This window comes from Cornus florida, unplaced genomic scaffold (assembly GCF_030987335.1).
Source record: "Cornus florida cultivar Cherokee Brave unplaced genomic scaffold, ASM3098733v1 CherokeeBrave_3.0.0_Hap2_Chr10, whole genome shotgun sequence".
In the NCBI taxonomy this organism is placed as follows: Eukaryota; Viridiplantae; Streptophyta; class Magnoliopsida; order Cornales; family Cornaceae; genus Cornus; species Cornus florida.
Window position 1 is genome coordinate 63,595,989 of NW_026775580.1, and position 23,210 is coordinate 63,619,198.

General features: G+C 33.1%; 2 long non-coding RNA genes across 3 annotated transcripts; both read right to left on the minus strand.

Moving 5' to 3' along the window:
* Positions 1 to 11,260: 11,260 nt before the first annotated feature.
* On the minus strand, positions 11,261 to 13,869 carry LOC132279637 (uncharacterized). Its single transcript, XR_009471366.1, has 2 exons — positions 13,046 to 13,869; positions 11,261 to 12,962 (listed from the first exon to the last, which is right to left on the minus strand). It is a non-coding gene; the product is annotated as an uncharacterized LOC132279637 (long non-coding RNA).
* Positions 13,870 to 15,126: 1,257 nt separating this feature from the next.
* LOC132278574 (uncharacterized) lies at positions 15,127 to 22,056 on the minus strand. Of its 2 annotated transcripts, none has more exons than XR_009471088.1 (2): positions 21,862 to 22,056; positions 15,127 to 20,327 (listed from the first exon to the last, which is right to left on the minus strand). It is a non-coding gene; the product is annotated as an uncharacterized LOC132278574 (long non-coding RNA). The 2 variants fall into 2 exon arrangements; XR_009471087.1 differs by having other exon boundaries at positions 15,127 to 21,697.
* Between the last annotated feature and the right edge of the window lie 1,154 nt (positions 22,057 to 23,210).

Below are 23,210 nucleotides of genomic sequence, written 5' to 3' on the forward strand. Positions count from 1 at the left end.
ATCTAACATGTGTATGACAAATTATGCATCCAATATAAAATTTAGAAATCCTATTCCAGTCTTTTATATAAATGAAGTAAAACTACACATTTAACTCCTTCAAACAGTACCATAATTGATGCAAACAAACAGTAGAAATAAACATCAATTAATTCCATCTAAGCATACTTATTTTTCCAGATAAATAACTATATGCTTATAACACAACTAAGACATGATTAACAATATTAAATCATGCGAAGAAACTAAATTGCTTTAGAAAAACAGTAAGCAGTTTCAATTGATTATCCAACTTTCCACATACAGGTTTATTATTTAACCTTCTAATTTTTCATGCTTCAACATATTAGCATTAACATGCTTTTTAAGAGTTTTTACAAGTCTATAACGGGTCTATTCTTCGTTCACAGCATCTGGAAACACTTAGAACCAACCCCTACTGTCCAAACCAAACCCAGAACACGGAAAAACCAAGAAAATAAGGTAGAGCTGCCTCCTAAAACAAAGGAGCCGGCTCTCCCCTTGGTGAAGCCTCCTCCACTTCATGTGGAGCCGGCTCTACCCCTTGTAGAGTCGGCTCTCCAAGCCCTAGATCCGGCTCCCTCTTTTGGTGAGCCGGCTTTCCTTTTTTGAAAGCCGTATACCTTAACCTATTCGTCTTCTTCGCCTCCGGCGAAATTCAGAGTCAGTGTACAGTTTTTATAACTTATTTTAGGGTTCAATTGATGTCCTAGAATTAATTATAAGTATGCATCCAATCCCAAATACACCAAGGTTAAGCAAGATTAAAACCAATGCAAACAGATTCTTAAGCGAGAACAACTTTCAACACAAAAACATATTTATGCAACGATTTAAAAGTTGATTCAAACATGCTTACAAGATTAATATTAACTTTAATTTAATCTATTTTAATACTCGATTAATCCCTGGAGTCTAACTAGGCATGCACAGAACACGAATTAAAGGGAAGGAATAGAACAGAGACTTGCCTTGAGTTTTAGTTTTGAAACACTAAACTACCGTCTCTGAAGCTTCCGTCCACGTCCGAGACTCCTGTTCTACACCTCGGATGCTCTTGGTTCAACCCAGAAGCACTCCGTCCAGTTATCCTTGAACCTCTCTGGAAATCTCTCAAAGTTCTCTCTGTCTCACCGTAGTGAATAGGGTTTTGTTTGTAACCCTAAACCAACGTATAATACTGTATTTATAGGCTTCAGCACAACCCAAATTCTAATACAAAACCAACCCAAAGTTGGCTAAATCCCTCATATAAGTAATTAAAAACTAAAACAAAACCCTACATCTAATATACATAGCAACCAAAACACGGACAACAGTTAATTTTTATTAAAAAAAACAATGTATTTAAATAGCCACATAAGCACATAATTAAGCCAGTCACAAATTAAACAAAATGCCAGTTAAATAAAATAAATAAATAACAAATAAATAAAACACACAATTCAATGAAAAATAAACAATTAAACAAATAATTTATGAAAAACGCACTTAAATAATTAAATTAAATGACAGGACTGTCCTTTTAAAATTAGGGGTATTATAAGGTTCATTAGAAAGACAATGCTAGTTTAAGGATTTCCACAAGCTAGCTTTTCACTAGCAGTGCTTGCAGCATACACAAAAGATGCAAGACATCTCACCTTTTGCTCAATAAGAAGGAAAGCACAATTAAGTATTTGGCTATTCTCAGTAACAGATAGTAAATCTAACTTAAGTTGGATCCCAGAGAAGTTATACCCTTCCTAAGACAGAGGAAGAGTAGTTACAATGTATAAGCCAATTAGGGGCAATGTGTCTATGTATAACATCCATATTATGGTTTGATACTTTAGTTTCCATAATAACAATTAAAGACAAGGAAGAATCCCTAATGAGATTCTTAACTTCCAATTGCTTAGGGGAAGAATTCAGCCCCCTAATATTCCATGCTGCCCAGTTCATTGAGATGAACTTGAGAGGCTATACAACCCCCTAAAACCTTTTAGGGACACAACCTGAGACTTCATTGCCTTCTTTTTGTGCTTTTGAGTGCTTTAAATATTTGTTTTCCTTGGTTGCAGAAACTTGTCGACATAGGGAGAGTAGTTAAGGTCACTACCATCACTATCATTGCAAGAAGGCTGATTAATATTAACTGAGCCCTCATCATCACCCAGATCCTGACTTGAGGATAAGGTATCAAAGGAATTTGATATACCAACTGCACTTGCAGGGGCAGTTTGGCCAGCAATATGCACAGTAAGTTAGGGGATAGGTCAACAAAAAGATATATAGCCTTCTCATTACCAATTGAATCGGCACTAGAATTTCTCAGTGCAAGGAAATTGATAGCATTTGTTGATGTAGATGAAAAAACATATGGAATAGTTGTCCTTTGCTGAGAGGTATTTAGAGATGGAGGTGGAAGTAGTGGAGCATTTGTTGTTGCAGATGTAGAAGTATATGGAGTAACTGCCATTTTTTTAGAGGCATTCAGAGATGGAAGAGGATATAGTGGTGGATTTGATACTTGAGGGGGTGATGGTAGCTTTGGAGGTTTGGACCAGTTTTTTTCCTTGCAACCCTCTATCAATCATTTGAGGGAGGAATTGAATATGGTTAAGGTTTAGAGATATGAGTGGAAGTGAGATTACAATCACATGTTGTATGCCCAAATATATTACAATCCAAACATGCCACTGGTTTACAAGGTTATTGTACTTTAACCGTAACAAGCAAATTACTTCTTATTTTTACTTGAAACGAGGAAGGAAGTTTGGAGCTGGGCACAATCTCCACACAAATCATAGCAAAAGCAATTATGTTAATATTCTGAGTGTTGGCATCTGTAAACAAAGGTCCACCAACAGCACTAGCTAAATAACTCAGGCCCTTTGGAGTCCGTAGATCAAGGGGAACATTAAATAATTTGATCCACATAGAAAGAATATTAGGCCCAGCATTAGAAGCAGGTAAATGATCAAGTTGCCAAGGCTTAAAGGTAACTGCTTGCCCAGCTAGATACCATTGACTCCCTGAGAAGACACTTAGACAGCTTTCCGTGGAATCAAACTTAAAGAAGAAGGTACCTTTCATATTCACAATGACTTTCATCAATCCTCTTCTTCCCCAAAGTTTATGAGCCATCTTGGAGATGAGGTTAAATGGCATTCTTTTATGGAATGTGCCTAAGAGATATAATTGCCAATAATTTGCACCTTCAACACAAATATCCTCAGGAAGTTTTACTAAAAGGCTTTGATCCTTGACCATAGGCTCAAAGAATTAAAAGTTCCAACTGGTGGATGGATTTTGAGCTACTGAAACCCATTCTGGTTTCCATGATTATTAGTAACATGAGGGTTATGTGCATGTGTAGGGGAGGATGGAGATTGTTCTATTTGAGTATTTGGTGGATTGATTATTGTATGGTTTTGGTTTAAGTGGTTAATGGAGTTAGTTTCATTGGAACCACCTAGTTGGTCAAATAGTTATTGTGAAATAACACGGGATAGAAGATTTTTTAGCTGAATAGCATTCAGCTGAGGTATGTGTGTCAGTAGGATAAGACAAGTCAAGCTGTTTTGGTAAAGGTAATAAGCTACAAGAGACATCCTGACATAAGAAAGGAGTTGGAATAATACCTTCAACTCAATTTGACTTGGAGGTAGAATCAGAACCCACCATACCATTTGAATTTTGAAAATGATCACCCTCATTGGTAGAGCTAGTTGGCACGTGCAACACCGGCCCCCACTGTGGAGACATCAACAACAATGATAGAATTTGTATAATTGGAGAAGAGGGATAAAACTTAGCCTGCAACTAGGAGTTAAGAGCATTAACATCCTTTTGTGAGTACTGAGAGGCGATCAAGACCTTGCTTCAACTCTAAATCCTTGTCAGCTAGCATTGATGAAAGCCTTGAAAATTCTTCAATGAGCTCAAACTTCGAGTGATCCATAACAACAACATCAACGCCTTCCAGAAGATACACAATATCATTAATATCCAATCTTGAGGGGTAAGAAGCCTGTCATTCTGTAGGACATTCTTTACCCTCTCCAAAGTAGTACCTGTGACAGAAAGGGACCTAGGACCTGTAATATTGGCCTTCTTTATGGATGTGGTAGCCTTCAAATATGAACTTGAACCATTTAGTGGTGTATGAGAGTGAGGACATGAAATTGGAAGCTTACCCTTACTATGTGGATGTTTGGGACTACGTGGGTAGAGAAGTGGCTTTCTATGTGCGGGAGTGGGCTTGGTAGTAGTTGGTGGGTGAGATGAGATGGTATATTTACCGGTGATTTGCTCTAGTGATGAGGACTGAGGTAAAAACGTATGTTTGTGGAGTTGAGAGAGAGTGAATGGTGGTTTTAGATGATTGGGGATTGGGTCTTTCCGAGAGGGTAGCATAGAAGGTTTGAGAGAATTTTTCATTCTTCAAAATTGATTAAAAAAAGACAATACTATTTCTAACAAAAACAAAACCAAGCACAATCACGAAGAGTGTTTTAATGAGTAAAAATTGAGCCTCTATTTACTTATTTGTGATAAATAGAGGTTTGATTATCATGAAATCTAAAGAAATATTAAGAAAAAGCAAGGAAAAAATATTCTTAAATAAATGAACCTAAAAGTAGTTGAAATTATCTGAAAACTTAAACATGAAAATGATTTTAGTTTATCTTATTTTTATTTTTTTTCCCAATAGTTTATCTTATCAAGTACATATCAATCTTAACTTTTACCGGCTGGTATAAAAGTCCTTATTTTGTACATATTTACAGATGGATTTATGTTATGTTTCGTTGGAGAAAAGGTTTAAGTAGGGATGGTTAAGAAGGAGGATAAAAGAACTTTGGGTAAAGTACAATGACACCCTTGAGGTTTGGGGTAAGGAATAACATATACAAGTTAGTCTATTTTTGGACAATGACACCTTGGTAAGATTTGAAATCCAAATAGAGCCTAAAAATATGTGAAAAGTATACTTTACCTTTCATTATTTAATTAATTTTAATGGTAAAATATCAAAATAATTGGAGGACCGAATTACCCTTTTCCACTCTCTCTCTCTCTCTTTCTATATATATATATTTATTTATTTATATACACTCTAACCATATTTGTTTAGACAAAAATAACCACTAGAGCATGCCACATCATCAAACATATGGGCATTAATGTAATCTTAGAGAAATGCCCCCAATCTGAACTCCAAAAACCAAATCCCCGCCCATGCTTGACCCCTACTCTTGACCGAACCCCAAAGATCCCTCAGAAATTCACTATCCTTCTTGCTCGCCGTCGACCAAACACATCCTTACTCTTTGCCAGTGGGTTCTTCAGAGGTCTCTGCCGTCACCATTTCGCTGTCGTTGTACTCGCCCCTTCATCGCCGTTCACTCCTTGCTCGTTAGAACAGCTGTGGGGCTCTGTTGCAGTAATTCGTGTGTGCGAATTTGATCGGCCTCCATTTTTTAGGGGCTTTATTGCTGCTCCCTCGTCATCGTGGTGGCGGCATTAGTGAATACACAATGGTGGGTGGTTTTGGGGATGGAGACGATGGTGGGTTTAAGGGAGGGGTTGTGGCGGCTTGTTTATGTTAGCTTTTGAGAGGGGAAAGAGAATAAGAGTGTGAGGAGAGAGAAAAATTGGGTTCCTTAGAAGGTTTATACCAAGTAATCCATTTACACCTATTTGATCCAAGGATATTTAAGTCAATCAAAAAAATTGTATGATTTAAATTGATAATTTAATGCGTCAAAGGATAGTAACATCAATTTACCATTATCAAGGTGTCTTTGTCAACTTTATCAATATTGAGGGAGTGTCATCATCCAAAAATAGGACAACTTGTATATGTATGTCTTTATCCCAAATCTTAAGAGATGTCATTATACTCTATTTAAAAAAAAAAATTTGCATTTGTTTAAAGGGAAATTAAAAGAGGGAGGAGGAAGGAGACAAAAATTATTTCTAAAATCTTTAAAAATGTTTCAACTTTCAAATTTTAGCACTAACTTGGTCTAAAGTTGGAAATAAAGATTTTTGAAAGAAGAACAAAATAAATAAAAAGAAACTGATGGGAAATTACTATTTTCCACCTTTGCTTTTCCTGATATTTTCTCTTAAAATACTTTTCTTTATTTTGTAAACAAAAAATAAAAGAAAATAAATTTTCTTTTCTTTTTGGTTAGAGGGATGAAAAATTAAATAGAAGATGAGGAGAAGAAAATGTATGAGACATTCCTACGGTGACACTTTTTTTTTTTTATTGTTAGAAAAAAGAGAGAAAATTTTATATACTTTTAACAAATATACTCTTAGTATATAAAATTACATATCCATTCCAAAAATACAAAGCAAGAGAGTATTTTATATTCTTTTGACCAATATAACCTCATTATATAAAATTGTATATCCATTCCAAATTTTTAGAAATTGATAATTTAATGCGTCAAAGGATAGTAACGTTAATTCACCATTATCAAAGTGTCTTTGTCAACTTTGTCAACTTTATCAATATTGAGGGAGTGCCATCATCTAAAAATAAGCGAACTTGTATATGTATGTTTTTACCCCAAATCTTAAGAGGTATCATTATACTTTATTCAAAAAAATATTTGCATTTGTTTAGAGGGAAATTAAAAGAGGGAGGAAGAAGGAGACAAAAATTATTTCTAAAATCTTTAAAAATGTTTCGACTTTCAAATTTTAGCGCTAACTTGGTCTAAAGTTGGAAATAAAGATTTTTGAAAGAAGACCAAAATAAATAAATAAAAAGAAACTGATGGGAAATTACTATTTTCTACCTTTGCTTTTCCTGATATTTTCTCTTAAAATACTTTTCTTTATTTTGTAAATTTTCTTTTATTTTTTGTTAGAGGAATGAAAAATTAAATAGAAGATGAGGAGAAGAAAATGTATGAGACAATCCTACGGTAACACTTTTTTTTTTATTGTTAGAAAAAAGAGAGAAAATTTTATATACTTTTAACCAATATACTCTTAGTATATAAAATTACATATCCATTCCAAAAATACAAAGCAAGAGAGGATTTTATATTCTTTTGACCAATATAACCTCATTATATAAAATTGTATATCCGTTCCAAATTTTTGGAAAGGTTAAAATTGACGACTCCTTGCTTTGTATTTTCGACCGGTTCAAAATTGGAAAAAGGGGGGAGAAAGAAGAAATAATAATTTCCATTAATAAAAATTGTTTTCTTATGTTTTGTGTTTTAAATTTTTATGTTTTTTTTTTTTTTTTTTTGAAGAAACTACTCTATTGTCTAATCATGAAAAATAGAAATGAAGAGAATAAATCATGAAAACTACGGGTCAAAAAAAAATCTTAATTTTACATGTTCTTTCCATTTCCGTACTGAAATTCAGGAAATCTTAAAACATTCTTACAGATTAAAATATTTTTATTTTTATATTTTTATGCCTTATTTAATCCCTCGGATTAAAATAACTTTTGCATTTCTTTGATTTATTTATTCCGTCACAGCCTTGCCTTTCAAGGTATTGGTCGAATCAAGTCATAAAAGTTTTCGAGACACATCATTAACATTGCCTACCTTCTCCTCCGGCCATGGGTAGATCTCGATAAAATTAGATAGTCCAACACATTTGGGTTCAAAATGGCATCTTTATGGATAGTTCAAAATGATGAAGACACATTTGGCATCTTTATGGATAGTTGAAAATGATGCAGACACATTTGGCATCGTAATCGATAGTTCAAAATGATGAAGGCACATTTGTCATCGTTATCGATAGTTCAAAATGATGCTGACACATCTGGCATCTCTTTATCGATAGTGTAAAGTATAGCCACCAAGCAATTGCAATCTTCGGTTCATCCTTTGAGTAATAAAATATAATTAACAGCAAAGGTCCTGGGCCAAGACCACCATTGATGAATTACTAAATCCAAGACCACCATTGATGAATTACTAGATCCAATCAACTTCTGAGAAACATGATGGATATGCGTTGACATCAAGCCACAAAGCGTACACTTAAAGGGATCTAAAATAGAGCTACACCAATTCTGATTAGATTTAACATTAGCATAAACTTTAATTTCTTGCAATTTCTAGGCAACCAAACGGAGCACAGAGCTACTAAAACCAAAAATTTACCAAAGAAGGGGAAACCAGATTAGCAAGAACAGCAACTCTAGTTAATAACAAGCCCCTAAATCTTTGGGGTATCGAATATATGCCTCCAGAACAAAGCCATCAAGAAACAGATCAACAAATCTACGCCATTGCAGCTGAAAGGTGAGGCCAAAATACACAAATACACACCCCACACACACACACATATATGAACCACAAAATCATCACACAATATATAGACATTATCACTTTTATTATTAGGTAATGAAGTTGCTAATCACTACCCTGACGAGTATAATTTTGATTGGCCATATACAACATGAACAATTGAGCTACCTATGCCGCTTGAAAATGCATTTTGGGGTTTTTGCTATTGTTAACCGACAATGCAATCTGTTGTGCCTGGGTATAAGTCGAGCTAATGCTTAGAAAAATGCATTTAAAATGCAACACTTTCTATTACTTGGAATGAGAAAAAAAATAATAATAATAATAGAATAAATAAAACCCATCCCTGCACCCTCCACACTTATCCGAGTCCATGTAACATAAATTCTTAAAAAATAAATAGACAGATCATTTCGATTGGGAATCGAGTAGAGAAGTGATGTGAAAAAAAATGTACAGTTCCTGACTGTTACTACCCTAGTTATCGCATTATTTCAACAATTGTCATCACCAGCTCAGAGTATAGTAGTCTAGTAAGACAGATTCATGAAGACCATATTTTCCAAAAATTAATACAAATATCATAGAAACAAATGTTTCCAAACCAAGCAACTGATTCTAAACTATGAATCAGTACAAAAAACGGAAACTTACCAAAACACTAGTATGGTAATAAGCAATTTTTTCAGTAAGCAATTCATAAACATAATCATTTAGTGTTATATTCTCCAAACTAATATTCAGTATTATATCCTCCAAAACCAACATCTAATCATATTATCCAAAACTAAGGCCAACTTTGCATACTTACTTACTTGACATACTAAAGCTTTAAGATCTCATATTCCTCAACTTTTCAGTAACTATGAGTAGAATCTAGACATATAGAAATGTTTTAACTAAAAATTATTAATATTTTTCTAATAAAGACCAAAAAAAATAAAAATAAAAAAAGATAAACATATATCTATTAAAAAACTTAACAAAGAAAGGGGAGCCACAAAAGGAAGGTCACAAGCTCCAATAAATGGATAATGGATAAACACAATGATTTAGCACAAGATAATTTCGAGGATTTTCAACTTTATGTATCTTGATCCTTTTTTAATGTCATAAAAAGCAATTTAAGTAGTGACTTTGAGACTAATATATCAAATAGGCACTTATATGTTTAAAAAGAATTAAAATCCACAATATCAAGGAACGCACAAATCTAAAAATAAGGCAAAGATGTTCATAGAATTTTGCATTATATAAATAAGAGAAATGCTAGCCACAGTCACTTAACAACGGTGGCATCAGGCTCGCAGCACGAGTTAAGAACACAAGAACCGAGTTTATGAATAAAACAAAAGTAAAAAATTGACATGCCCTTTTAATTTGATAAATTTGCTATACTGCCACCATTATAGATGTTGTAAAGGATAGCTCAACACACTTTCCAAAATTATGATAATTTCTTTCAATGTAGGAGTGCATGGCATTTAATGTTATTTTAAGGAATTATGATCATTTATTTTAATGTGGGTGTACTACCTATTAGGGAATCTCAGTTTAATTTTTCGTTTACAATAAACTACTCAAATAGTGTCGAGCTTTCATTCACTTGTGCAACGAGTTGCTACCATAGTTGCCAAACAACAGCGCCTACCATTTCTCTATAAACAAAAAAGTAACAATGCAATCTTTACTACATGCTTTGCCTAAATGTCACAACCTTGAATAATAAAAACATAATCAAAATTACATGCTGCAGCAAGTGTCTCTTTTGCCTGTCCCAAGACCACCATTAGTTTGATCCAATGCAATCAAACTAATGCTGCAAATATATCAACTTATGAAAAACATAATTGTTTTAGGGAAGACATCAAAGACAAAAGATCAATATTAATCTTATGCTTTGTAGAATTCGTACGGTTGCCAAGAAGACATCTAAAACAAGCCAAACCAACTCTGTTTAGATATAAAATTAGCATAAATATTAATTTCATGCAATATCAATATCGGAGCACAAAGCTACTATAGAAAAGCAAAATAAATTAATTTTCTAATGGAAATGTACCAAATAAGGGGAGACCAGAGTAGCAAAAACCACAACTCTGGTTTAAACCAAGGGCGGACCTAAAAAAAATAAAAAATTTACTATACTAATTTTAGCCCAGCCTAAAAAAATAAAATTTTATTAATAGTATTAGCCCACCCCAAAATTAGCCCACCCAATCAAGCCCAAATCAACTCAGTCACCCCATTATTAAAACAAAACCCATACATACAAGTTAGCAGTTGCAGAGAAGCTTGATAGTTGAGAGACAGCAGACCAGCGGCTGAAGCTTGCGAATTCATGTGGCCTTCAAATTTATAAGCCCATGGATGATGGGACACCAGAGAAAAAGAAAAAAAAAATTAGGGCAAATCATTTCAGCCTCCCCAAATGCCTCCATCTCTATTATTCTCGTTCTCAACTCTGAACTTGCAAACTACAACATCTGCAAGAATCAAAAATTCAAAACCCATATCGGCATATCATTTCAGATTGCTCAAAAAATCAAAACCCATATCTTTCAGTTTCCATCGCCCGCTGTTCCAGTTTGGGTTCGCCATTCGCAAGCTTCAGCCGCTGTAATTCTTGCTTTGCACACTAAATCCCATTTGGTGAAATTTTTTATGATCTTTTACATATATATTACAATATAAAGTAACAAAATATGCATTGCATTGCATTTTGAGGTAATCACTGTAATCTACATTTTATTTCAGCAAAACAATTTTTTTTTTTTTTTTTTTTTTTTTTTGTCAATTATGTCTACAAGAAAATTTGAATCTGGGCATGAGAAAAGAAAAAAGGGAAAAAAATTTCTGAATTGGATTAGAAATCTACAGAGATTGAATCTTAAACAATTTTTATCAATATGCGAAGCTTTTTGAAGATGGAAATCTATTCAGAAGTGAAAAAAAAAAAAAAAATCATAACAAGAACTTTGACAAGCAAAAGTACTTGATTTAGCCCACCCCATTGAGAAATCCTAGATCCGCCTTTGGTTTAAACTAAACCCCTAAAACTTTGGAGATTAAATATATGCCATCAAGAAAGATCATCAGATCCAGTGGCCCTGAAATTTCAAACATTTTGAGAGGCCCTAGGCAAACTTTCAAATGTGAGGCCCTTGAGTTTCACACGCAAAAAAGAATTATAAGAGTGCTATATTTTAACACGATATTTTCAAATTCTATAGCTAATATAATTGTGCCCGTGCATTGTGCATAAGACAACTAACTAATAACTATAAATTTATCACCACCAACAAATAATTGTTCCCCTATAGCGTACATAAGACTCTGTGCAGTGTGCTTAAGACAACTAACTAATAACTATAAATTTTTATCACCACCAATAAATAATTGTGCGCATGTGCAATGTGCATAAGAAAACTAACTAATAACAATAAATTTATCAATTAAAGAGTGCGAAATTTTTATAGGCACAAAACAAAAAATGAAGAGAACAGAAAATTGCAGCTTCTTTTACATTCATTGTTTATATAGCTACTAAAATTTGATGATTACAGATGACAAAAATATGTGGAGATGAGGTGACTATATATGTATATAGGAGGCTGAACTTGTAGTACTGAAGAAGTAGTGGGACTTTTATATGTGGCATCCACTCTCATATATAGTTTTGTCTTTCACTCTTTATAGTAACTACACTACACTTTGTGTGTGTTTTTTTTGGGAGCCAATTACCCGCAGTGATTGATTGATCACTGCTACAGAAGACCTGTGCAAATTAATAGAAAAAACCATTAACTTTTGTTTTGTTAAAGCCTGCTCTTGATTTCCATGTGTTTGTACATTCTGATGGCAAGTGCTTTGACAGTATTAACTGAAATTCTAGCTGAGCCAACTTCAAATAACATCAATAATGGTGGTATGTATCTTCATATAAAAATAAAATAAAAATAAAAAACCCTTAATCTGGCACTTTTAAGTATGAGCATAATTTAGAGATCGAAAAAGTTAATTATTACCTCAACCCACTAGAAGGGATCCTTAATTTTCGCGGGATTGAATGTGAAAATGCAAAAAATTATGAGGAATAGGGGTATGGTTGCTGCTGTTGTGAGATTGGAGTGGACTTAGGGAGAGGGAAAAAAAGAGTACCTGCCATAGATTATGGACTCGATCGCCATGAAAGACACATGTAGAAAGGCACACATTTATTAAAATACTAAGAGAACCATAATATATTCATTCAGCTTTTGATAGCCATCACACACACAGTGACACACACAAAACCCTAGCTACTTTTCACTATTGGAACAAAGGTAAAGGCCCGAATCACACGAACCAAAGTTAGAACAAATCAAATGATGAGATGAACGAAAGAAAGAAACATATATAAAAGATCGATTCATGCAAAAGGAGAGAGAAGAGAGAGAGAAGATGAACATACCTTGTCACCTGAGGCGATAGCGGAGGCTGCGCCCTGCGGAGTGTCGAAGAAGATTGTGTCGTCTGAAACTCGCCCTAACTTTTTTTTTTTTTTTTTTATTTTCCATCCCTTGAGGCCCTCTAAAATCAGAGGACCAAGGCGACCGCCTTGGTCGCCTTGGGCCAGGGCCGGCCCTGATCAGATCTATGCCTCTGCAGCTGAAAGGAGAGGCAAGATATACACAAATACATATACATACATATATAAACATATATATATATATATGTGGATTATAACACACCGGTATGAAGTTGCTCTTCACTTCCCCCACGAGAGAGATTTACGACCATCATTCGGGTCGCTATATATATAGAGAGAGACGGAACAACTTAGGTGTGTGTCTGCGGCTTAAAAATGCATTCTAGGGTTTTGCGATTGTTGACCGCAAATACCGTCTACTAGCGGCTGCGTCAGGTACGCGTCAACCTAATGCTTGGAAATAATGAGAGTAAAAGAGAGGTGGCGACACTTTGGAAATAGAAAAAATATATATTCTTTATCACTATTTTAAGAGAAAATCAAACATCTTAAATAATATACTGTATTTATATTTTTTCTATATTCTCACTTTCAACTCATTTTTTCAATTTCTCTTATAACAAATAATAAAAATTATTTCCTACCATATGAAATATAAATTTCACAATATTTGGCTCTCCAAATAAATAGAAAATTACACCACAAAAATAGAAATTTAATCGAAAAAACTTTTTTTAAATGAAAATAAGCTTAATAATCAACCACAATAATTTGTGCTGTTTACTCCTTTATTGAAAATGTTGAAACAAAATTCAATGCAATCCGGAATGGCGACGTTTACCTACAAAGCATTTTTGCCCTTTTTAACCCTAAATTGGCGGCCTTATTATAAATGATCATAAGTGACCACATATGTCCTAGAAGACAGTATAAGCTATCCAATGAGTTACACGGTCCAAAAAGATCGATTTACCCTTGTAACCCTAAGTGGCCCCGAAAAGTGATTGGGAGTAATTTTCTAATTCAAAAGCGATTCAAAATGGATAGAATTGGCTCTTAGGACTTCATGTAGGCTCCTAATGCCTTGTACGGGTCATAGAGACCGTGCCAAATATTGACGGGTAAAATGATTGTTATTATGACCCGTACAAGGCATTAGGAGCCTACATGCCTGGTGTTTGATCAAGTGAACCAAGTTCTGAGGTGTTTTTTGTAGTCTGGTGTGAAATTAAAGAATTCAAGGGCCACGATGGCCTGTGATGTGGTATGTAGATCAAAACCCTTTGTTGGTATTAGTTTCCAAATCTGAAAATATCAAATATAATTACAAATTTAAAGTACATTTGTAGGTTATTTGATAAAAGGAAAGAAAGTTTTTAGGTTGCTTGATGCTACAAGTACTTTATTAAGACAAGGAGTTTTTGGACTGTAAAGGCATCTGCACTAAATTATAGCTTCTAGAGAAGGCTTTTAAAGTCGAGGGATATGGCGAGAGGGATTCTAATGCATAGTGTGGGTAATGGCACTAATATTATGTTGTGGTTAGACTACTGGTTACCCAATGGCCCTATTACTTCGCATCTTAACCTCACTGAAGTGGAAACTTTTCAACTTGATAGATTTATCAAAGTTGATAGCCTAATTTCCAATTGCTAATGGGTTGTCCCATATTCCTTGGTTTATATCCCATTTTCCAATCCCATAATTTCCTCTCCCAGTTACACAACTTGCCTCTCCCATCCACTCTACCAGACAATGCATTATGGCTACCATCACCAACTCAAAGCTTCTCCCTCTTACACACAATCAATTACTATCTGCCATCATCTTTTATTTTCACATGGCACCAGATCATTTAGTTTACGCATCATGTCCCTAAGCATAGTTTCATTGCTGGTCTTGCTATAAGAAGAAGGTTATATACTCTGACTTCTAAACTAATGCTTAAGAAGCATTACATCAATACTTACTACCTTTGCTTGGCTGGTTAGGAGTCTCTAGATCACCTCTTCTTCAAGTGCAAGTTCTCTGAGGAAATTTAGAACTTCGTTCAATATACTGCAAGATTCTACATTAAACCTAATTGCTAGCAGGATCTAGTTCTTGGTGTACCTCAAATTAGAGTTCTAAAAGATTATTGCTGCAAAAACTGCTCCTCTCAACTGCTATCTATTTCATACAGTTAGAAAGGAATTCAAGAGCTTCAAAAACAGGTCCTCACCTCCTCATCTTATCATTTAGCAGATTAGAAACTACACCAGAGGAAAACTAGCCTCAATTAAACTAAGATGCTCTATTGACCTTTCATTGCTGTGTAGCTGGGAGGATCTACAACATCTCATGCATGAATGCAACTTTTAGTTTTTGCTCTTTTTGGTTTGGTCTATGCGATGACTATTAGTTTTTGTTCTTCTCAACTCTTGTTCTGTTTGTTGCCTTCGGGCTTTGTGTTGTCCTTTGATACCCCATGTACATTTTTTCTTCATTTATACAAACTTACCCTTTAACTAAAAAAATAAGTACATATCAATCGTGACTTTTACCGATTCCTATAAAATTTTAGTCATTGTTTTGTACATATTTTGTTTAATGGATGAATTTATGTTATGTTTGATTGGATAGAATGATTGAGAAGGGATGGATGAGAGTGAGGATAAAAGAATTTTTTCGTGTTTAATTGGAGGGAAGGGAAAAGAGGGAGGAAGTAAGAAAACAAAATTTATTTTCAGATTCTTTAAGAATGTTCTGAAAAAATTTCAATTCTATATTGGTCTCATGTTGAAATAAAACTAGAAATAAAGAATTTTTTAACGAAGTACAAAATCAAGAAAAAAAAACTAGAAGATGTAAAATTAAGATTTCTCCATTTTGTTTTTCTAGATATTTTCTCCTCATACCTATTTAAAGATGAATGAGTGACACGTTTTGTTTTTTTTTTTTGGTTGTTGGAAGGGAAAGGATTTTATAATTTTTGAAAAGGTTGAAAATGACTACTTGCTTTATATTGCTTTATATTTTCTATCCATTCAAAATTGAGGAAAGAGGAGAGAGAAAGAAGGAAGAATTAGTAATTTCCATTTATAAAAATTGTTTTCTTTTGTTTTGTGTTTTTTTTTTTAAATAAAGAAAACTACTCTCTATTGTTATTACCACTAAAAATAGGAATGAAGACAATAAATCAAGAAAACCAAGGGAAAACAAAATGTTAATTTTACATGCTCTTTCCTTTTCCTTTTTTATTCAAGTATGAGACTGACAAAACATAAACGGACATAACTACAAGGCACCGAAATTTTATAGAAATCTTGAAACATTATAACAGATTTTGAAAAAAAAAATTTGTTTATTTTTATTATTTATTTATTGTTGTACATAAAACTTACAATTGAATTGAGGAGCAAAAAAATATTCCAGCCTTTCAGCCAAATTAATTAAATAGTATATTGCTACAGTAACAGTTATTTCCAACAATTTAATATTAATTAAAAAGTATATTGCTACAGTAACAGCTATTTTGAACAATTTAAACCATACTTTAATAATTAATCATACTTTGGAAGAAATTTTGATTTTATAATTAATCAAGATATGGCACGAAATTTGCACATTAAATTCAATAGAAGCCAATATCTAAATTTGAACAGCCAATTTATAAAAACAAATATTTCCACGTATTTACCCCCCAAAATCATTGAATTAAAGCCATGTTTGAGTTGATTCCTTTAATTTTACAATAATTCACAAACACAAAAACATTAATTTATTATAATTTGAATCAAGAACGCCGTTACAGGCCGCAGAAATGATACTGTCAACTAAAATGAAATACTCCACCCGTAATTCATTTTTCTCTCTTTCACATGTCCCAAAATAATTATCCTCTTCAAAAAATTAAAGCAAATAAATTCTAAATTTCCATCATTGTCTTTACCTTTTTAAAAAATTTCAAACTTTCTAATTATATATATTTAAATTAGAAGTAATTTTAAAAAGAGACAATGCTTTAAATACATATCCCCTCAAAAACTACAATTTCTCTATATGAACATCTAATGTGGAACCGAGGTTTGTATCTCAAAAAAAAAATTAATATACATTTTTTTATTATAATGATATTGTCTACTATTTTATTTAAAGATAATTTGGTTCTTTGAAATAATAATTTAGAGGGTATGTAATTATTCTCCTTGATTCAACTACAGTGTAAAATAAACTTTTAAAATAAACTATACTTACAGTCTGCTAGGAGCTGTGCTAGGGTACAATTCGAGCTAGTGCTTAGAAAAATGGGTTAAAAAAAAAAACACTTTCTATTACTCGGAAAAGGAAAAAACAAAAAAAAAAAAAAAATACAAAAACATCTGAGTCCATGTAACATATATTCTTAAAACATAAATAGACAAAGATCATTTTGATTCGGAATGAATGGATACAGAAACCCGCCACACCTATCTGAGTGTTACTACCCTACGCAAATCTTTGTCCTTACAGCCGAAAGGAGAGGCATTTGTGTGACGACAACATTAAGACTAAATGGATAAACACAAAATGATTCTACTTGAGAGAATTTCGAGGACTTTCAATTTTATGTATCCCGATCCTTTTTCAAACAGTTTATGTAGTGACTTTGAGACTAACATAGGCTTAGTTTCTTAAAAAAATTAAAATCCACAATGTCAGGTAAAGCACAAATCTAAAAACGCAATGATGTTTCATAGAATTTTGCATTATGAATCAAAGAAATCCTAGCCACAATCACTTAACAACAGCAGCACTCGCAACACCAGTTAAGAACACAAGCACCTTACTTAGTTTATGAATAAAACAAAAGTTCAAAATTGATATGCACATACAATTTGATAAATTAAATATACTGCAACCATTATTAACATTGCAAAGGATAGCTCAACACAAGTTCATTCTGTGTTTAACTCTTCACTCTCTCTCTAAATTCTACCTTCCAACCAAATCCAATAACAGGGTTTTAAATTTACAATAAATAATCAAATATTATTTCTAAAAGATATTATCAAACATAAAATAGTTTAGAAGACTATGGCATTTAATGTGATTTTCAGGAATTATGATAAATTTTTTTAATGTAGGAGTGCATGGCATTAGTCAAATAAGGTTGCAAATAACTGCATAAAATGTCTTCACTTCAAAAATAACACATTAAAATAGTCATTATTCCTAGAATATTTGTGTACGGATGGATTTAATACTCATTTGCTTTATCATCTCTATCCACTCTATGCTATTAGCCTACTATTAATAATACAATTATGTAAAACATTAATTTTATTATTATTTTTGCTAGTGTTTTAGCACTTTTCTTGTATGACTAATGAAAAATAAGTGAAGTTGATTATTGTCAAGTTAAGGGGGTTCTTATCCCTGGTGAATAAACTCAAATGTGAGTCCTATCCACTACATCAAAGGGCAAAGAATCCTTGAGATAGACAAATTGGCCTAACAAATAGTTTTATATATAAAGATTGAGGATGTAGAAATTATTAGGCAGTCCGGAATCATGTGGTCCTGGCCAATCAGAAGATGCCGACACATTTGGTGCATCCTGTGATTGGCAAAGATCATATGGTCTTAAACCACCTAATAATTTCTCACTGAGGATTCTAAGAATAGCATGTAAGGGCATCTCAGTTTAATTTTTTGTTTACAATAAAAGACTCGAATAGTGTAAAGCTTCGATTCACTTGAGCGGCAAGTTGCTACTATAGTCGCCAAACAACTGCACCTAACATTTCTCTATAAACAAAAAAGTAACAATGCAATCTTTACTACATGCTTTGCCTAAATGTCACAACCTTGAATAATAAAAACATAATCAAAATCACATGCTGAAGCAAGTCCCTCTTTTGCCTGTCCCAAGAGAGGCATTAATCAAAACTATTAGATCCAATGCAATCAAACTAATGCTGCAAATATAAACTTATGAGAAACATGATGGTTTTAGGGTAGACATCAAGACAAATGATCCATATTAATCTTATACTTCATATGGTTACCAAGAAGACTTAGAAAATTAATGGGGATGTAAAACAAAGACAACCCAACTCTGTTTAGATATAACATTAATATAAATATTAATTTCATGCAATATCTAGGTAACACAAAGCTACTAATGGAAATGTACCAAATAAGGGGAGACCAGAGTAGCAAGAACCACAGCTCTGGTTTAAACTCCATAAACTTTGGAGATTATATATATGCCTCTAGAACAAAGTCATCAAGAAACAGATCATCAGATCTATGCCTCGGAAGCTGAAAGAAGAGTCAAAATATACACAAATATATACATACATACATATATAAACATATATATATGAATTATGACATACCGGTATGAAGTTGCTCATCACTTCCCCGATGAGAGAGAGACTTACAGGTATCAGTTGGTTCGCTATATATAGACAGAACAACTTAGCTATGTGTATGCAGCTTAAAAATGCATTATAGGGTTTTGCAATGGTTGACCGAAAATACCGCCTACTAGCGATTGTTTTCGGGTATTCGTCAACCTAATGCTTGGATGTTGTAAATAATCATAGTAAAGAGATAAACATTTTAACTAATGTATTTAATTTATATTTTTCCTTTATTCTCTTCAACTCTTCCTTTCAATTTCTCCTGTACCAAATAATAAAAACTTATTTCCTACCATATGCAACAAAAATCTCACACTATTTCACTCTCCAAATAAAATAGAAAATTAGACCACAAAAGTAGAAATTTAAATGAAAATAATTTTTAAAACTTAAAAATAAACTTAATAATCAAAGATAAAGAAAAGTAAACTAGAGACGAAAGTAAACTAGAGACTATAGCCTTTATCTATCCACTCCACGCTACTATTAATAATAGTAACATTAATTTTATTATTATTATTTTTTTTAGTGTTTTAGTACTTTTCTTGTATAAAAGTAATGAAAAATAAGTGAAGTTGCTGAACTGAAGCCTGAGGGGTTTATTTGTTAAGCTGAACTGTCAAGCTTGAGGGTTTTTTATTCCTTTGATGTGGTGGATAAACTCAAAAAAAAATGCCATGTGTAGAACTTACTTATCAAAAAAAAAAAAAAAAAAAAAAATGCCATCGGTAGATCTTGAAAAAGTTTCATATATAAAGATATTGATGATCAAGAAAGTATTAGGTATATAAAGATATTGAGGATCTAGAAAGTATTAGGTAGTACGTAATCATGTGGTCTCAGCCAATCACAATATGCCGACACATTTGGTATATTTTGTGATTGACAAAAATACAGTCACAAACCACCTAAGAATAGCATGAAAGGGCATCTCAATTTAATTTTTTGTTTACAATAAATTACTCAAATAGTGTAAAGCTTCCATTTACTTGTGCAACGAGTTGCTACCATAGTTGCCAACCGACTGCGCCTACCATTTCTCTATAAACAAAAAAGTAACAATGCAATCTTTACTACATGCTTTGCCTAAATGTCACAGCCTTGAATAATAAAAACATAATCAAAATTACATGCTGCAGCAAGTGTCTCTTTTGCCTGTCCCAAGACCACCATTTAATCAAAATTAATAGATCCAATGCAATCAAACTAATGCTGCAAATATATAACTTATGAAAAACAAAATTGTTTTAGGGAAGACATCAAGACAAAAGATCAATATTAATCATATGCTTCGTAGAATTCGTATGGTTTGCCAAGAAGACGATCTAAAACAAGCCAAACCAACTCTGTTTATATATAAAATTAGTATAAATATTAATTTCATGCAATATCAATATCTAGGCAACCAAACGGACCACAAAGCTACTACATAAAAGCAAAATAAATTAATTTTCTAATGGAAATGTACCAAATAAGGGGAGACCAGAGTAGCAAGAACCACAGCTCTGGTTTAAACCAAGAACAGATCCACATGAAAAAAACTTATTAATAGCCCACCCAATCAAGCCCCAGTCAACTCAGCCACCATACTAAAATAAAGGCCCAAGCCAAATAACCCCAGGGCCGGCCCTGACCCAAGGCAACATAGGCTTCGGGCCTCAAAATTTATAGGCTCTTGGATGATGGGCCACCAGGGAAATAAATTTTTTAGGACAAATCATTTCAGCCTCCATCTCAAATATCGTTCTCAACTCTGAACTTGCCCCCTCTCTCTCTCTCTCTCTGCAACTGCAAACTACAAAATCTACAAGAATCAGAAGTTCAAAACCCATATATAACAACGTTTCCTTAGACAATTGACTGTTCCAGTTCGGGTTCGCCGTTCGCAAGCTTCAGCCGCTGTCTCTCAACTCTCAAGCTTGCCCCTCTCTCTCTCTCTCTGCAACTGCTAACTTGTATGTATGGGTTTTGTTTTAATTTTTTTTCTAAATCAACTAATCAAGCTCTGTAATTCTTGTTTTGCAAACTAAATCCTATTTGGTGAAATTTTTTATGAAAAAAAAAAAAAAAAGAATCTGAATTGGATTAGAAATCTGCAGAGATTGAATCTGAAACAATTTTTATCAAAATGCCAAGCTTTTTAAAGATAAAAATCTTTTCAGAACTAAAAAAATAAAAATCATAACAAGAACTTCGACAAGCAAAAGTAGTTAATATAGGGTAAAGCTCTAAAGTTACTTCTTGAAAATTAAAATACTTACAAAAAGCATGCTTTTGAGTGAATTTCATAGTGTTGAAAGGGGCTTGCCTTGAACTACCTCACACTCTGCTTCCACTCGTAGATTCTCAAATAGGATTTTCTGTGCCTTAATCAGTCAATTGTCTAAAGAAACGTTGTTAATTAACTAGAATTGAATTAAACAACAGTTGATTTTGGTTGATATATTTTGATTTAGCCCACCAAATACTGGATCCGCCCTTGGTTTAAACACACCCCTAAAACTTTGGAGATTAAATATATGCCTCTACAACAAAGCCATCAAGAAAACAGATCATCAGATCTATGCCTTAGCAGCTTAAAGGAGAGGCAAAATCTACACAGATAAATACACACACACATACATACATACATACATACATACATACATATATATATATATATATATATATATATGAGATTATGACATACCGGTGTGAAGTTGCTCGTCACTTCCCCACGAGAGAGAGATTTACGAGTATCATTTGGTTTGCTATATATATCGACCGAACAACTTAGGTGTGTCTCTGCGGCTAAAAAATGAATTCTAGGGTTTTGCATTTGTTGACCGAAAATACCGTCTACTAGCGGTTGCGTCGGGTACGCGTCAACCTGATGCTTGGAAATAATGAGAGTAAAAGAATCGTGGTGACACTTCGGAAATAGAAAATATATATATTGTTTATCACTATTGCAAGAAAAAATTAAACATCTTAAATAATATATACTGTATTTATATTTTTCCTTTATTCTCACTTTCAACTCTTCTTTTTAATTTCTCTTGTACCAAATAATAAAAATTATTTTCTACCATATGAAATATAAATCTCACAATATTTCGCTCTCCAGATAAATAAAAAATTACACCACAAAAATTGAAATTTAATTGAAAATTTTTTTTTTAATGAAAATAAAACTTAATAATCAACCGCAATAATTTATGTTGTTTACTCTTTTTTTACTCCTAATAAAACAAGAACTCTTGTCTTATACTAAAATCTCACATGTGGCTAAATTGGACGACTATTCACCCAGATGGTCCCTGACCACGTCCCATACTAAGAGTACATTTAACTCAATAGCCATAACAAAAAAGTAATTCATGACCGTAGACAATTTCTGACCGCGCTCAACAAACTCACCATTGAATAAGTTCCAAATTATCACTCCACCTAATTTAATCACTTCAATTAAATACTAAATACATTTAAATAATTATTACTAATAATATCATGAATTTATCAAACACCTTAATTAATAATTAATTAAATACTAAATAAATACCAACATATAAGTACCAACTTATAGTCCTAATTATAATTAGTTGTAAACTAATATTTAAAATTTCAACCTACTCTGTTAAAGTTTATTTCCCTCCATTCCGTACCCAATTACATGCAATCATCTAACCAATAACTCACATGCCTTTCCTCAGCCTTTTCTACACTACTGACAAAAATTAAATAAAGCCTTTTCTGCATCCTTCTTCCTCCTTTGTATTTCTCTATTTTCCTCATAATACCCATGAGACAAAACCTACATTTTATATATATATATATATATAATACTCTGTATACAACTGAACCCAAATCTACCTTTTGTAAGAGCAACTGGGACAAGGCTTGTTTGCGAGCTCTTGAGTCAATTTTGCTAGTATGTGAATCGGTATGAAGCTAGCAAATTCTGGGACCCACAGGAAAACTAGCAAAGGACATCGCAACTGGTAACATGTCCTTTGCGAGCCAGACAAACCCCACGCCCTCAATTCAATTCAACGGCTC